This window comes from Protopterus annectens, chromosome 6.part0 (assembly GCF_019279795.1).
Source record: "Protopterus annectens isolate FY-2018-M chromosome 6.part0, PAN1.0, whole genome shotgun sequence".
NCBI classification, from domain to species: Eukaryota; Metazoa; Chordata; order Ceratodontiformes; family Protopteridae; genus Protopterus; species Protopterus annectens.
In genome coordinates, this window is record NC_056737.1 from 786,571,400 (window position 1) to 786,587,084 (window position 15,685).

Below are 15,685 nucleotides of genomic sequence, written 5' to 3' on the forward strand. Positions count from 1 at the left end.
CAGGTTAGATGGCCGAAAAGTGTGGTATGAGTTATAGCCTGGTAGTGCAGGGGTGCTCTCTGGAGCCTTGAGCCAGGTCTCAGTCACTGCACAGATATCGATGTTCTCCATTTTAAGGAGTGCCTCGAGTGAGTGCATTTTGAAATGTATTAATTTGTATAGAGTGGGAGGGTTGATAGAGTGTTATGTATCTCATTCGTGGTCAGTGAAGTCTGAGTGGGTATTTAATTAAAGTTTAATTGATTCCTAACTGTCTGATGAAGCAATGTTTATCATTGTGAAAGCAGTCACTCAATAAAATGTTGGATTTTTTTATTCCTTGTGGATTATCTTATTTTTACCAGTTACCTTCAGCCTCTGGGTAAATTTGTTGTTTGAACTGTTTGAGCCTAGCTTGCTGGGTTTAACTGGGAAGATTTATTATCAGTTTATAATAAGGATGTGAAGATGCTAATTTAAGTATGAAGAGACAGACAGAAAGAATATAAACAAGGCTGAATGGGAGGACAGTGGACGGAATGTTCCCATTACTTCTTACTCCTATTTTGAGTTGAAAGATTACCTCTAATATATTCTAAGAAAAGAGTTAATAGTACCAAAATCTTACAGGACATTAACAATTAAACTACACCATAGTGACATATCCAGAGGTCACCTAGTAGTGGACAAGATTCAGGCAGGTATAATAAAATAGATAGATAAAATTTATGCTTCTTTTCCAGAATGCTAGAAAACTGCACCGCCATCCAGGATTTAAGAAACCATGAATTGCAATACCTATTATACCGAAACCATTTGAAGGTATTACCATGAACATTGTGGTATCCTTAACAAACTCTAACAAGGGGTATCCTTGAGTAATAGTAGTAACGGACTCTCTTGCAAAGTTTCTAGAAACAGCACCACCACAAAGCTTATGGGAAGGCTATTCTTGGAGATATGGTAATATTATCATCCAGAGTTTGTATCCCTAAAGAATGTTTCAGTAGTACGAACACCTACTTTATTTGATAAAGGTAAAAAGAGTTTTATATCCATCTATTCTTTGGATAGTAAGTGCAGATCAATATGTATGTATACTTTTAAGAAGCTTTCCAGGGGCTTGCACAAGTGTATAAATACTGAGTAACTCCGAGCCTGACTGCCATTTTGTAGTAAGCTGTTGACATGTAAGCATGCATGTCTGCGTAGTCTGTCAGTTAATCAGCTTGTTTAGATTTTGTAGTGCTGTTATCCCTCCTGATGTGTTTTGATGTAATAAAGCATATAAATGAACTACCCCACCTGTTTGTTTTTATTTGTCAAATAAGACGAGTGACGTGATGTCAGAATGGGATCCAGGTTCAGGACCGAGAGGCCCTCAGTTAATGGAGGAGGAATATAGAGGAATGGATCATCCTTACTGCACGTATAACTCACAACAACAGGTCAGAAATGACTTTCAGGTATCAAAACTTACTTAAATTATTTCTTATTCACAAAAGATAAAAATAAAGCACTCAGAACACTCTAAACAAATTTCTAGTTAAACAAAATGTCCAAAACTGCAACATATTGATGAAAATACTCAAAATAACTATAAAAAATGTTGAAATAAAGTCCAAATCACATAAAATGTATAAAATAAGGAAAGCAACTGCATCTTTTGCTATAAGCTACGTTTTCATATTAATTAAAGCTATTCGAGATATCCGAAGTGTATAAAGTGTTTGCAAGTTTGTGCAGTATTACAGTACAGTTATTTAATAAAATACAGCCATTTTAAAGCATATTTTGCAAAGTGCAGTATTTTGAAGAGTTTATTGTGCATTTGAATATTATTATAAGTACTGGCTGTGTGTGCATGTTCGTATACAATTACAAGGGCCATATGTTCAGTGTGTTTGGGCATAATTTCTTGGGATGGCAGAAGGATTTTGAAAACCAGGTCCTCTTGTATTTGATAATAATATTGCAGAGAACTGGAGAGTGTTTGAGCAGGAGTATGATATTTTCATACAGGCTGCATTTTCTGATAAAGATGATTGTACAAAGGCATTTATTCTGCTTAATTTAGCTGGTTCAGAAGCAATAGAAAGTGTGCATTCATTTGTTTATGTTGTATTTTCAGGAGAGGCAGAAAACTGTCATATAGTTGCGTTGTACCAGCTGAGTCAAGGGAAGACCCTGAGTGCTTAAAATGTAAATTTAGAGAAACGTGTAACCCCCAAATGAATATTACAATGGATAAGCACTTATTTTACATAAGAGATCAAAAGCCTGGTGAAACTTTTGCAGCATATATTACTGATTTGAGAAACAAAGCTAAAGCACACAGATTTGTTGACTTAAAGGATGAGTTTATAAAGGACAGGCTATATGTGTGGTATAAAAGATGATGCTGTGAGAAAGATTTTGCTTCATGATAGTGATTTAACTTTGATAAGGCCGCTGGGATTTGTCAGATATATGAGCTTACAGAAAAGCACACAAATATGCTTACAAATGATGTATGCTTCCAGTATCTTCTAAAGCTAATGTTGATAGTATGCAGCACGTGGTTAAAAGAAACAGACCCGAGCACATGGCAGCAACTGTGACCTCTGCAACACTCTGTGGTAAACCCTGTAGCTTTCTAGCAAATTCCAGAGTGCGCACAGTCTCAGTGAAGCACAAGGGTGAGTCAGCGAAGAAGCATACGAGTAAGACCACATGCTCACCTAGCTTCATAGACAACTGCTGTAATTCTGGTGGAAATCATGAGTCTGAAAGAGAAAAGTGCTTAGCTTTAGGTTAGCCATGCTGCAGGTGTAAAAGGTGGAATAATTTTCAAAGATTTTTGTAAATCAAAAGGGGTTCATTCTTTTATTAAAAGAAAACATTCAAAGACAAGTTGATCAATTAGAAAGCTATGACCCTACTTTTTATGTTGATGGTGTGTCTGTGCTTAATGAAACAGTCAGTGCAGCAGATTTAAGAATGAAGTATTTTGTACTTTTCGGATAAATAGAAGACTCATAGAGCTCAAAGTTGATACAGGGTTCAAAGTGCAATGTTATGTCAGCAGAAACATTTGCTAGAGTATGTGCTGGTGAGAAGCTTAATTTGGCAAAGTGTGTAAAGCTTGTTGCCTATGGTGGTGACGAAATTCAAACTGAAGATTCGGTAGTGCTTTCATGTTACTCTGCAGGGACCAGCTATGATTTGCAATTTTATGTGGTCAAGAGGCACTTATAGTCATTATTATATCTCAAAAAGTAAAAACAAACCTCCAACGAGCTTAACTGGGAAGCCTTCACAGACAACAGAACTAAGTAGCAAAAGATGAACGAAATCCCAGTGACAAGGCCGAAATAAAGTCCTTTAATAAAACCACAAAGTAACAGGTATAGAACAGGTGAGCGCTTTCGCACAAAGTGCTTCTTCAGACAAACATTTCACATAACAAAACACATTATATATAATTTAAAACAACTAATTAGCCTATCAAATAAAGGCAATAATTATCTAGGCAAATCCTTGGACTTCAGCACAGGTTTAAAGAAACCTTGTCATTTAGTCCAGGTTTCTTGTCAGTCAAAAGCTTTAAAATCTAGTGTAATTCTCTCTCCTCAGTAAAATTCCTGAGGTCTCCCCCCATGGATTCTCAGATATTACGTTTACTGCTTTGAAACCAAAACTGTGTGTAAGGCCAAACTCTAATGCATGTTTTGCCAAAGCATTAGTTGAATCACCTTTCCTGATTGCATAAGTGCGTTCCCTGATCCTTTCATAGAACATCCTATTGGTCTTACCCAAATAAAAACTAGTACATTCTTTACAAGTGGCGAGGTAAACCAATTTCTTAGTTTTACAATTCACAGTGACTCTAAAAGAATAAAAATCTGTTTAGAGACAGGATGTTTGAACTCATATGATGTATCTATGTGACTGCAAAACTTGCAATGCCCACAGGGGTGAATCCCCGTAGGGGCCTGTCTAATAACTACGGTCTTACTATGGTCATTGTAGTACAGACATCGCTTTAAAGACTTTTTGTTTTTATAACTAAATGTGGGTCTCACCCCCACTAGTTCTTTTATATGATCATCTGATGTCAGGATACCCCAGTTGGAAAAAAAATACATCTTTAATCTGTCTAATGTCACTAGCATAGGAAAGAGTCAAAGGAGTCCACCTCCTACTAGGCACAGAGGGTTCTACAACATGTCTGTCTCCTGAGAAATATGGTACAGCTCTATCTCTCCTGAGTACCATGACATCTCTAGTCATCCCCTCTACTTCTTTGTGGCTATAACCCCTCTCCAAAAAATCATTTGAGAGTGTCTCAAGGTCACCCAAGAACCCTTCATCTGTATTATTTAACCCTGACATCCTCATGCCCTGGCCTCTCAAAATGTTGCTATAAACATGTGGTGGATGCATGCTACCACTCTGCAATACTGCATTTTTCCTGCATGGTTTCCTATAAAACCTGGTTGCCAAATTGCCCAGCGCATTTTTAACAATCTTCACATCTAGAAACGTCACCTCATTGACTGATGTAGAAGATGTAAACTTTAAAAAGGTGTAGTAGTATTCACATACTCAAAGAACTCACCCGAGGCTGATGCATTGACATTTATTTATAGAAGTCATTCTAGAAAACAATGTTTTTATGTTTCAGGACATGTATTTTCTGCAGAAAAAAGACATAGCTATGGGCACGTCATGTGCCAATAGCTACGCCAACATGGTTCTGGTTCATTGGGAAGAACAATTTATATTTAATAGTCATCATGCAAAATTTGTCTTGTTCTACAGATTTGTGGATGATGTGATATTAATTTGGGGTGGGGATGCATCAGCCTTGGGTGAGTTCCTTGAGTATGTGAATACTGCTACACGTTTTTAAGGTTTACATCTTTTACATCAGTCAATGAGATGACATTTCTAGATGTGAAGATTGTTAAAAATGCTCTGGGCAATTTGGTAATTTTAAAGGGGATGACTAGAGATGTCAAGGTACTCAGGAGAGACAGAGTTGTACCATATTTCTCAGAAGACAGACATGTTGTAGGACCCCCTGTGCCTAGTAGGAGGCGGACTCCTTTGACTCTTTCCTATGCTAGTGACATTAGACATATTAAAGATGGCATTTTTTCCATCTGGGGTATCCTGACCTCAGATGACCATATAAAAGAACTAGTGGGGGTGAGACCCACATTTAGTTATAAAAACAATAAGTCTTTAAAGCGATGTCTGTGCTACAAGGACCATAGTAAGGCCATAGTTATTAGACAGGCCCATATGGGGACTCACCACTGTGGGTGTTGCAAGTTTTGCAGTCACATAGTCACATAGACACATCATATGAGTTCAAACATCCTGTTTCTAAACAGATTTTTTCTTTTAGAGTCACTGCGAATTGTAGAACTAAGAACTTGGTTTACCTTGCCACTTATAAAGAATATACTAGTTTTTATTTGGGTAAGACCAATAGGATGTTCAATCAGGAAAGGTGATTCAATTAATGCGTTGGCAAAACATGCATTAGAGTTTGGCTTTACACATAGTTTTGGTTTCAAAACAGTAGAGGTTATATCTGAGGACCCACGGGGGGGGGGGGGACCTCAGGAATTTTACTGAGGAGAGAGTTACACTGGATTTTAAAGCTTTTGGCTGACAAGAAACATGGACTAAATGACAAGGTTTCTTTAAAACCTGTGCTGAAGTCCAAGGGTTTGCCTAGATAATTATTGCTTTTATTTGATAGCCTAATTAGTTGTTTTAAATTGTATATAATGTGTTTTGTTATGTGACATGTTTGTCTGAGAAGCACTTTGTGCGAAAGCGCTTACCTGTTCTATACCTGTTACTTTGTGGTTTTATTAAAGGACTTTATTTCAGCCTTGTCACTGGGATTTCATTCATCTTTTGCTACATTATTAGATCTCAGAGACAGTTTGAAAATGGGACTGCTTTCATTTAATAAGGAAATCCATCATGTTAGCTTGAAAGACCACTATTATAATTTCTCCCAGTCTATTTTCTCTACCTATGCTGATCTTTTCAAAGACAAATTAGGCAAACTACCAGTTGTGTACTGCATGACGTTAGACCCAGAGGTCAGTGCAGTTGTCAGACCACAAAGGAAAGTTCCAGAAGCTATGCAGAATAGAATTAAGGCCACGCTAGATAAAATGGTGCAGCAAGATGTAATTTGTCCAGTAGACGAACCAACTAAATGGGTATCTTCCATGGTTGTAGCTCATAAGAATAGCTCAGATGATATCAGAATATAGATTGATCCACGAGATTTGAACAAAGCACTGAAAAGACCTCATCATCCAATGCATACTGATGAAGAAGTCACTTCTGTTATGCCAAATTCCACTGTTTTTTCTGTATTTGATGCAAAGAGTTCATTTTGGAAAATTTTGCTAGACCAAGAATCTTCATTGCTAACCACTTTCAGTACTCCTTTTGGCAGGTACAGATTTTTGATAATGCCATATGGGATAAATTCTGACAGGGAAGTCTTACAGTGTGCTATGGAGCAAATTGTTTCTGGATATCCGTGTGCTATTATAGTAGATGATATTCTAGTAGGAGGTAATGGTGAAGCTGAACATGACAGAAACCTCAAGAAAGTTCTGGAATGAGCACATGAAGTGAATCTTTAACTGAATCCTCAGAACTGCAAATTCAGGCTACAAAAAGTTATGAACCTATGAACTTATGTTGGTCATGTATTTATCGGTTCAGGCTTACAACCAGATCCTTTCAAGCAGACTGCTATTCTTGAGATGCCAGCTCTAGACAATGTTTAAGCCTTGCAATGTTTTCCTGGCATGGTTAATTACCTAGGCAAGTTCATCCCAGACTTGAGCCAACTTTCAGCACCGCTTAGAGAGCTGACATGTAAAGATGTATCATGGTCATAGGCAGAACAACATCGGAAAACATTTGATATCTTGAAACAGAGAATTGCCAGTCCACCAATTCTCAGTTACTATGGAGTTCACAAACCAGTTACTCTTTCTTGTGATGCTTCAAAGTTTGGTCTTGGTGCAGTCATTCTTCAAGAGGGCAGATCAGTAGCCTATGCATATGGAACTCTAACCAAACTGAAATGCAGTTTGTGCAGATACAGAAAGAGCTCTTGACAATTGTGTTTGCATGTTCAAAGTTCCATAATTATATTTATGATACACCCATCCAGATTGAAACAGATCACCGACCTCTAGTCACTATTTTGAGAAAGCCTATGCCTACAGCTCCTGACAGATTGTAACACATGATGTTGAAGTTGCAAAAGTACAATTTCAATCCTGTCTACATGAAAGGCAAACTTCTTTGTCTTGCTGATACATTTTCCAGATCACCCAGAAATAGCACCGAACAGCATGAAAGTGAGCAACTTGATTTTGAAGTCATGAAAGTGAGAAATTTTTCTACCAAATATGTTGATGAGCTTAAAACTAATACAGCATCATATCCAATTCTTCAGAAGCTCAACCACTTTATCAACTGAGGATGGCAGTCAAAACAATCTTGCTTACCAGTAGAAGTGCAACCATATTTTCCATACGGAGATGAGATTCTGTCAGACAATGGTATCAGCATGAAAGGTCCAAAAGTCATTGTTCCAAAGTCCTTGCAACAAGAGTACATTATTATTTTGTATCATGGCCACCCAGGAGCAAAGTCTACAGACATTTTCAAGTGGAATGGTCAACATTAATTGGTGTTAGTAGACTCTTATTCAAACCTACTTCCTAATCTAGTGTCCGATATTGTCATTACTATGATAAAGCATAATTTTGCAGTCCATGGTAGTCTGCAAAGTTATTTCTAACAATGGTACACAGTTTACAAGCCAACAGTTTAAAAGATTTGCTGAAGAGTGGGACTTTACTCATGTTACAAGTAGCCATGAATATTCACAGTTAAATGAAATGGTCTGGCGGAACATGCAGTTCAAAGTGCGAAACAATTACTAGTGAAGTCAAAACGAGACAATAGTGATGTTTCTTGAATCTCTTGAATCTCAGAAATGTTCCTTGTGATAAACATCTTGGTTCATCTGCACAGAGACCTCTGTTGAAACAACCCAGAACCGCGTTACCAATTAGTGGCACATTGTTGGCTCCATGTGTCGAGAACAATACATCAGTGAAAGCCAATCTGTTGAAAAAGCGCTTATCCCAGAAGTCCTATTATGATAAGACCAGGAAACAGCTCAATCCATTAAGAGAAGGAGAGATAGTCAGGATGCAGATGTCCAAAGGTTTTGATCAGATATGAGTTGCGAAAAGTGTGTCCAGAGCCGAGATTGTACATTGTGAAATCACAAGGAGTAGAATTTAGGTGGAATCAGAAACATTTGATCCTGATGTCTAAGCCTGTGTTACAGTATCATACCTGCGAGAATGAATCTATATCTCAGAGTGAGTTATCCAGCATACCAGTTTGATAGGACGTTCCAGTAAATATCCCTATTCCTGCGAAGAATCCCAAAATTCCAGAATCTATTTTTTCACCAATGACTGTCTCTGCTGCTAAACCTAGTTCTGATTGCTATATCACTAGATCAGGTCACATTTCTAGACCATGTTTCAGATACATGGCAACTTGGACATGAGAACATGAATGTTGTATCTATTTCTTATTGTCAGTACAATTGCGTGTCTCTTTTCTCAAATGTCATTATACCGTGGGCAATTGATTAAAGAGGGAGGATATTGATCAATATGTATGTATACCTTTAAGAAGCATTCCAGGGGCGTGCACAAGTGTATAAATACTGAGCACGTGTGAGCCTGACTGCCATTTTGTAGTTAGCTGTTGAGATGTAAGCATGTATGCATGTAAGGTCTGTCTGTTAACTAGTGTGTTTATATTTTATGTTGCTACTGCTATCCATCCTGATGTATTTCTATGTAATAAAGCATCTAAATGAACTACCCCGCCTGTTCACCTTCCCTTGTAAAACAAGAGTAGTGACGGTAAGAATATTGTGGAGTTCGTACATAAGAATTGGAGTATATTTTTTTCTGATTCCAGGTATGTTAGTGTCATTGGAGAAAGGCCTATGGTTATATTCAGAAAGGGAAAGAAATAAAAATTATTTTGTCTAATAGTAGGTACTCCCTTGATTTACTGTATATAGATAAAAAGTGGAACCACTAAATGTGGATCCTGTTCACAGTGTTCTAACACTATACATGGTGAAAATTCATAGGAATGGTTTACAAAGTTCATGGACATTTTAATTGCTGTTCCTGCAATGTGGTTTATTTAACTCATTGCTTAGCTTGTCCTGCATATTATGTGGGTAAAACCTCTAGAAAGTTCAAAGAGCATAAATATGAACATTTGCCTGCTATCAAAAAGCAAAAAGTCACCAATGCCTTATGTAAGCATATTTTAGAATCTGGATAACATAAATTTGTTTTTTTAATCATTGAGCAAGTATACAAGGATCCACAAGGGTGGATTACTGATGAACATTTAGAAGCCTGTGAGATAAGATGGCAAGTTAAATTAAAGGCCACTAGTTTTCCAGGATTAAATGGAGCATGCTCCAGTCACTCAGTTTTAAAAGTGAAGCATTTTAATGTATCTTGAATATTTCTGGCTTTTTTTAATTTCTCCAAGCCTTTTGGGTTTCTAATACCATGACAGGAATGGACCCCATTCCTAAGTCAAAATATGACTGAAGTTCATAAAATTAGTTTTGTTTCAGTCTTTGATGTCAGCCAGAAGTGCTCTTCGTAGCACGTGCAATGTGCCCAGTAATTACTCCTTCTGCAATTCGTACAGGGTCACATGTATTGTTAACATATCTAAATACGACTGTAGATCCTTTTTTATAAGACCCTTTGCTCCCACTACTATTGGAACTACCTGGGTACCTTTATTCCATGTTGTTCTTGTTTCTGCCTTCATATGCTAATATTTTATGACTTTGTGTCTCTCTGTATGCAAGACACTATAGTTACTGGGTGTGACAATTTCAGTGATATATGCTACTTTTTTCTTCTTTTCATGGGCCACTATATCTGGTTTTCTAGCATTTATCTTTTGAACTGTTGGTAAAGGGTGATCCCATGTGATGTAGAGGTCATCATTTTCTATGATGCTTTATGGCTCATGTTTCCAGTGTTTTTCAGCCACTTCAGTACTGTAATGTTTGCACAATCCCCAGTGAAACAGTCTTGCCACATTATTATGCCTTTCAGTATATAGTCCTTCTGCCGTTAGTATATCACAACCAGTAACAAGATGTGCAACTGCTTCCAGTTCTGTTTTATAAAACCTGCATTTGTCTGTTTCTGCCACATGTTCAATCGACTTTGCAAACCAATGTGTACATAGTCCAGTATCCTGGGCCACCAATATTAACTTTTCATGTTTTGGTTTAAATTCAACTCTCCTTAACCATTCCTGCATTTGATCCTGATCAACATGAGATTGTCCAGGAGTTGTATTTACTTGCAACTATATTTATGCATTTTCCACATTTCTTGCCTTCTCATCTGGTCCTTCACCTTATATTCCTATTTTATTTTTTGGCACATTCAGTTGCTGCCTGGTTTTTATCTACGTCTGGTTTGATTTCCATTACTGCTTGATGCTGATACGCTTCTGCTAGAATAAGCAGGGAGGTCATCTTAGACTTGCTCTCCTCATGTTTCAAAACTTTCACTACATTTGGGTCTTGTGAGGTCAGCAGACATGCATGTAGTCCCATGATTGCAGATCTATACATGTAATCAATTTCGAGGAGGCTCATACCTCCTTCAGAAGGGGGAATGTATAATCTTGGTAGGCACTGATTTTTATAAATCATTTGGTGAACATGAAACATCCTTCTTGTTTTCCTGTCTAAACTATCCAATACATTTTGTGGCCAGTCACTCCAAAACTATAAGTTAGGACAGGAAGAGCAAGTGAGTTTAGAGCTTGGACTTTGTTCCTAGATGCCAATGTTGCTTTTACTGTTGAAAATAAAGAATTCCTTACTAAGTTTTATTAGCATTTGTTCATGTTTTATTGTTGATCCTTCATCATTTCCCAGATATTAATACACTCCCTCTTGCTCAAGTTCTTTTATATCACATTCCTGTCCCAAACTGATGTTTTCTTGGTGTTGCAGCTTTTCTGCTTTAAATGTTACTTTTGCACATTTATCAAGACCAAATTACATTCTTATATAATACGAAAAAAGTTTTGACCACTTGCTTTCAGTTTCTTGTCTGATGAACTATACAGTTTTAAATCACCTACAAAAATAGCAAAATTATAGCCATGACCTAATCTGTTAAGTAGACAGCTTAATGGGTTAAGGGGAAGATAAAAGAACAGTCATGAGTCACCCTGGAATATCCCCCTTTGTATTTTTATCCCTGGAATAATAATTTGTCCTTTACCATGGTTTAACTGGAAAGTGATTTGGCACTGTTTCATGGTCTCTGTAATGTTATCAATCAGTGTAGGGTATATCTTGTACATTTTTAAGCACTCTTTTATCCATGAATGTGGGATACTGTCAAATGCTTTTTTGTAGTCTATCCATGCCATACTTAGATTCTTCCCCTTTTTAAACTTCTCCATTATGACTTTATTTAACATCAAATAGTCCTTTGTTCCATATGATTTTCTTTTGTTACCCTTTTGTTCTTTTGCCATGACTGAGTTTTCTTCTAAATGTCTATAAACTCTGTTGACACCAATTCCAGTAAATAGTTAATACATCCTCAGAAAGCAAGTTATTGGTCTATAGTTTTTAGGATAGGTTGCAGGTTCACTCTTAAGTAGGAGCATTGTTTTTCCTGTTTTTACCCAGGCTGGTGTCTGTTCAGGGTGTGCATATAAATAGTTCTTACTCATGGCTAAATCTTCATGTAAAGATTTAAATTTTTAGCCAGAAGTTAGGAACTGCATCGGGACCTGGGGTTTTCCATTTAGGAGCTTTTCTTAACTTTGTTCAGTCTCTCTGGCCATTACTTCATCCCATTGCATATCCTGTACATTTGAAATTCTTTTTCTTTCTTTTAAGTCTTCTATCCATTTAGCGTCTTTGTTATGTTCCACGGCGTCTTCATGGCTATTTCTCCAAAATGTATCTATTTCTTCTTTTTTTGGTGGTGTTTGAAATCCTTTTGCCTTATTTCCCAATTCTCTATAAATGTTTTTGGGTCATCAATAAATTGCTTATTTAGTACTTTTCCTTTATATTTATGTGCGTTTCTTTTAATTTTTTTGTGCCTGTGCAGATATTTTTAGTTTATTATTTGCAATAGTGCACGATAGATCCTGATCTGTTCTGATACTGTGCATTGCTTTTATCATGTCTATAAACTGAGGGCATTTTCTATGCCCTCCCTTTCCTGCGGGGGTCTATATCAGAATTTCAAAAATTTAATAGTTTGAATCATTAAATACTGAACTGAAATGATCGAACTATTAAATTTTCGAATACTGAAAAAAAAAAAGGGTGTAGACAGGGGGGCAAGCCCCCACCAACCCCATAGTGGGGGGCTGTGCCCCCCATCCCCCCAGCTACTTAAATATACCAACTCTGAGACCGCACTACATTGAAGTAAATAGGAATCTCCCCTTACAGAGATTTCCATTTACCCGTTCGATGTTCTGCACTTTCGGCATTCTCGAGGCGACAATATCATATTCGATATTGTCAGCGTTCGAGATGCTGATACAGACCCTTCCTGCGGGCATTCTATAGGTAGTTCCACAGCATCTTCCTGTGCCACATTCTCTTCAGTTTCATCCTGTGTCATCCATTCCTCTTTCATGTGGGAACTCCTTGGCTTATCACTCCACAACATTGGTGGTATCAGAGTTGCCACAGTTTCCTGTTCCTCCCCTTGCTATACAACTCCAACAGTACTTTTAAACTGGTTTCCTAAGGAAGGCTCCAAAGTATCTTCATCTGGCAACTGATCAGATGTTTCCCTGCTTCACTGCACTGTGATGTTTTCTGAGTTAGAGTTTCTACACTAAATCCTTCACTTCACAGGTAATCCATAACCTCAGTTTCTATTTCTTTAACTTCTCCCTTATTAATCCTCTTTTCTACTTTTCCTCTTTGTTTTCTTACTTTTTGTGTTGTAAAATTGTCCACGTCTGGATGCCTTGGTCTATATTTCACTTTGAAATATCTGTGGTGCTGCTCTTTTTGTACTGATTAGTTTTGCTTTCTCATTTGCAGAAATATCACACCATATTAAATCTCTTTTCCTTTCCCATGTCCATATTCCTTCTTCAGGTGTCTCATGATCCTCCTGTTTCTCCTTACTTTGGGGACTCATTGTTCCATCATCCTGTGATGTAACCTGTGTTAGACTTTCTACACTGAATCCTTCACTTCACAAGTATTCTATAACTTCATGTTCTCTATTAACTTATACTTTATTAAGCTTCTATTCTACGTTCTCTGTTTGGGATCTTATTTTTTTATTGTGAAATTTTCCATATCTGGATGCCTTTGCCTGTATTTCTCTTCAAATATCTTTGGGGCTGCATTTTTTGTGTTGATTAATTTGTCTTTCTCTTTTGGAAAGATAATGCACCATATCAGATATCTCTTTTTCCCATGCCTGTATTTCCTTTTTATACCTTTCAAAAGTCTCTAGATTTTGTTCTTTATATTTTCACACTTCCTCAGTTGCTTCTTTTATCAAACAAACCAAGGTTTCTTGGTCTATATAATGCTTTTCATAAATCTGATGTATTAAATTAACACAATTTTGTATTTGAAGCTTCTGTCTTGTGGTGGTATTTTTCTTTCCTCTAATTTCTCTCTTAATATTTTTGTAATTCTGGGCTTCTTACATAACAGTAACAACACATATTTTCTTTCTTATCCTCAATAGTCCACTCTAGTGTATTTATGGCTCTTTTTGGCCTATCACTTTTTGTGATTTTTGTGGACTGCTACTTCCTTCTACAAAAGGGGGGCCATCTGCCTCCTGGGCCTGGCCTGGCCCAGTGTAAGAACGTTTCCATGTCTTAAGGGTTCTACACTGTCATTTTTTCCAGTCCTGGTATCAGTGCACCTACCAGGATTGGGCACGTTTTTATCCTGACTGTTGTACACCCAACTGTCTTTTTTATTTTTAACCTACTTCTGTCCATGGTATATGCTATATAAAATACAGTCTGTATATCAGTGTCATCTTGGTGAGATTTTGTACAAAACAGGGTGCACCTTGTGAAGGTGCTCACCAGGACTTTAGGATGAATTCCATTTCAGGAACACTACCCTCTTTTGCTTGCTGACTTATTATCTCTCCATTATGTATGGTTGTTATGATCTGTATCCAAAATCCCATTTTCTCCTTATTTCCTGAACTCCCTACCCCTGCTTTATCATCATGCCTTTCCACCTGGAATTAGAATAGGTTCATAGGAGGTTTCTAGGCTATTGACCTGAGGGTTGTTCCAAGCCTAACCTATTACGCCCATTATATTTCAAGAGGAGTCTAGTCAATGCCCACAGTTATTATTAGCAATGACTACCCATGTCCAATGGGATGTGGGAGCTATTCCCAGTAGAAATTTGCAGTTTTCCATCCATTCATCCATGTTCCTTTTGAACAGAGTCATGGAGGTGCTCTGCTTAGCATGAATCGGTAGCCTGTTCCAGAAAAGTGGCAACGTCTGTAAGATGAATTTGTCTCTCTAGCATGTGCTATTTAAATTGCAGGCCAGATTTAGGTCACTGGGGCAGGTAATTCTAGTCCCATTTGACCTACAGATGTGCAGCAACTTCATCAGGTTGGGGGCAGGGATTGCTCTGTATGTCAGGCATAAGTCTCCCCTAAGCAGCTTATATGCTACTGTGTACAGTGCCAAAGACTTCAGTCTGTCCATGTAAGACATGTGCTGCAGACCCTGGATCTTCCTAGTTAAAAATCTCTGGGGTCTCTCCAGTTGCTGCAGTTGCCTGGTACAGTACATACCATAGGGGGTGTTATACTCCAATTATGGGCCTGATAATAATCTCTTTTGCCGTTGATGTTATACCTTTGCTAATCAAATGTGTGAGACAGATTGCCTTTCTTATACAGTGGACACTTGGTGGTCAAAGTTTAGGTCACGGTCTACTTGTGTGCCACAATCCCTCTCTACAGTATTCATACTTAATGTATAGTTGCTAATTTGATACTTAGTAGGTAGTTAGTAGGGACTTTGCTTTTACTGAAGGGGATGATGATGCTTTTTTTACATTTAGTTTGAGTCCATGGCTTTGGCACCAATCATTGATCTGTGTAAGCCCCTCTTGGAGTATACTGGCATCATTTGGGGAGTCAACGATCATGCCAAGTTTACAGTTGTCAGCAAACTTGGTCAGCAACAGACCCTTTGTTTTGGCCTGAACTTCTGAGAAGTAAATGCCAAACAAAAGGGGGTCCAGTACTGACCCTTGTGGAACCCCACTGGTGACAGATCTGCTGGTTGAGGTGGAGTCACCCACTTTGATAGCATGTGTATGGTTAGTGAGCCAATTTGCAGCCCACCTAACAAAAAAGGGGTTGACATTTACTTGGGTGAGTTTGTTATGCCTGAATGGAAGACTGTGTCAAAGGCCTTCACCAAGTCCAGATATGCTGTGTGTACAGATTTGCCCTCATCTATAACCCTGCTCACATTTTTGAAGAAGTCTACAGGTTTAACAGGCATGATTGACCCTTTA